The sequence below is a fragment of the Mandrillus leucophaeus genome, unplaced genomic scaffold, assembly GCF_000951045.1.
Source record: "Mandrillus leucophaeus isolate KB7577 unplaced genomic scaffold, Mleu.le_1.0 Scaffold255, whole genome shotgun sequence".
Classification (NCBI taxonomy): Eukaryota; Metazoa; Chordata; class Mammalia; order Primates; family Cercopithecidae; genus Mandrillus; species Mandrillus leucophaeus.
The window spans coordinates 1892144-1894544 of NW_012102643.1; positions in this window are offsets into that span (position 1 = coordinate 1892144).

The window sequence follows — 2401 nt, forward strand, 5'->3', positions numbered from 1 at the left end:
GCAGTCCGAAACAAACAAAGTCATGGGACTGCCTAACAGAGGGCCTGGTAAATGTTGAGAGGACAGAAGAGCTTGTGGCTCTCAGTTTGAGATATGAGAGTGCTCTCTCTCAGGAGGACATAGCAGATACACACACACACACACTCAGGGGTTGCCTGGATGGGCAAGTCCATGGCCAGGATCCATAAGGAAAGAAAGGGTGAGAAGAGGAGGGTGTTTCACGTTCCCTGGAGACTCTAGAGGAAGGTGCTCGCAATGCAGGAGGTCCCTCACCCCACCAGGCCAAACCTCACCTTCCTCTCCTAGTTCTCCCTCCTGCTCTGCCCCCTCTTCCTGCTCTGTATGTACCGCTGTCTCTGTTCTATTTGCTCTGTCTCTGTTTCTGGATTCCTCTGGTTTCCTACTTAACCTCTGTGTTTCTACCGCTTTCTCTCTGTCTCTGCCCCACAGACTTCTGTCCCTCTGACCCTCCTTTCTCTGTCTCTTACCCACTTTCTTGACCCCTCTCTCTGTGCCGCCTTCTCTGTCACTTGTCTCTGGACCTGCCTCCTCCCATGCAGCCACTTTCCTGCATCTCCTGTGTGTCATTCATCTGCATTAGGCTGCCCTGGCTAGGAGGCTGGAAGCAGGGTCAAGGCCAGCCCAGCCAGCCGGTATTCTAAGTGATGATAGAAGAGGGAGTTGGGAGGAGGGCAGCAGGGGTGGATGTTGAGAGGGGGCTTGTTTCCTGTGTAATCTGAGCGTTCCCAGAGACTCGACAAGTGGTGTTTAATTTTTAATAGAAAGCATTCTGCACAGTGCTGGCAGCAGCAGGGGTGGGACTCATTTTTTATAAATGTTTGAGAAGCTAAATGTGAGCCTAGGGTTTCCCCAGGCCCAGTGGGGTGGCGAAAGGAGGTAGGGAAGAGGCAGGATGGTAATAATTACAAACGTCTTCATAATAATGACACGTGGTCACCTCGGCTGAGGAACTCTGTTCTTTTCCAAAGTGCTTCATCTCTTTCTCTCATTAAGGGGTCTCCCACACCCAGGGAGGCAGGAATGATAAAGTGTTATCTCCATTTTTACAGAAGGGGAACTGAGGCCCAATAGATTGGGAAGATTTTCCCACAGCCACACAAAGCCAAGGACAGGGCTGGAATGAGAATTTATGTCTGTAATCCCTGAGCTCCACTCCATGCAGCACCATCCACTCCTAGAACCAGCTGGGGAGCTCCTCCTGGGGGCTCTGGAACTTGAGTCTGGAGCCTCAACTGCACCTCACAGATAGCAAGGATTAAGGGATAAGAAAAGAAAGAATTCTGGCCTGGGATCCAGGACACACATTCCAATTCTTGTTCCACAACAAACCAAGTCAGAACAACCCAGAGATGAGGAGTAGGCAAGCCCCCTCCCTCCTGATGCTGGTGTCCAGGGGTCTCCTACTCAGGGAGGCACAGCCCCAGGTGCCTTCTGATAATATGGAGAGAAGGGAAAGGAATGAACTTCTGTTAGGCACCCATGACACACTGGGTCCTTAAATCCATCATCTCTAGTCCTCATAGCAGCTCAGAGACTCAGAATGGGCACCCCTTAATGTTACAGGTGAGGAAATGGATCAGAAAAGGTAAAAGATCTGACTGACGGTGTAGAGTGAGGAAGTGGTGGGACTTGAAACCAGGACTCTGTGATGCCAAAGCCCACCCAGTCTCCATGGAGATGTGAGGAGCATCTCCTCTCAAGAGTGTCCGACTTCTCATGCTGACTTCAGCTGGAAAGAGCTCTGATATCTTGGTGGCAACATCATCTTACCTGCTTCCTTCCAGGTGTCAGTCTCAGAACAGGCTCAATTAGTCCAGGAGGGCAGCATGCTGGCTAGGCAGACCTGAGTTTGAATCCTTCCCTACTGCTTACTAATGATGTGTCCCTGGGGAAGTCATTGAGCCCCTCTGTGACTCAGTTTCCTCATCAGTTCAGTGAGGGGTTGGGTTTAGGGCATCAGTTTTTAGACCGAGAGGCACTTTAGATGCACTCTGGAGATTGTGAAAATACCTTTGCCTGCACTCCTCCCCAAGAGTCCTATTTACTTGGTCAGGGATGGGGCTCTGCATCAATGTTATTTAAAGTTCTCAAGAGATTCTAATGTGCTGCCAAGTTGAGAAGCTCAGTTTCTGTGCTCTTCAAGGACCAGCCTTTCCATATCTAACATTCCACATGGATCCATGGGCCCTGAGATCCTGTTTAGCCAAGAATCAGTTGGGCAACCCTTCCCATTCCAGCCTGGACCTAGGCCCCTAACCACCACTTAGCAGAAGGACTGGGCGGCAGCACCACGGACAGCAGCCCGCTCCCGTCAACCAGTCCCAGCTCTACTTCTGGAAGTCAGGGCTTGAACCTGCTGTAGGGGAGGGAGAATCTAAAC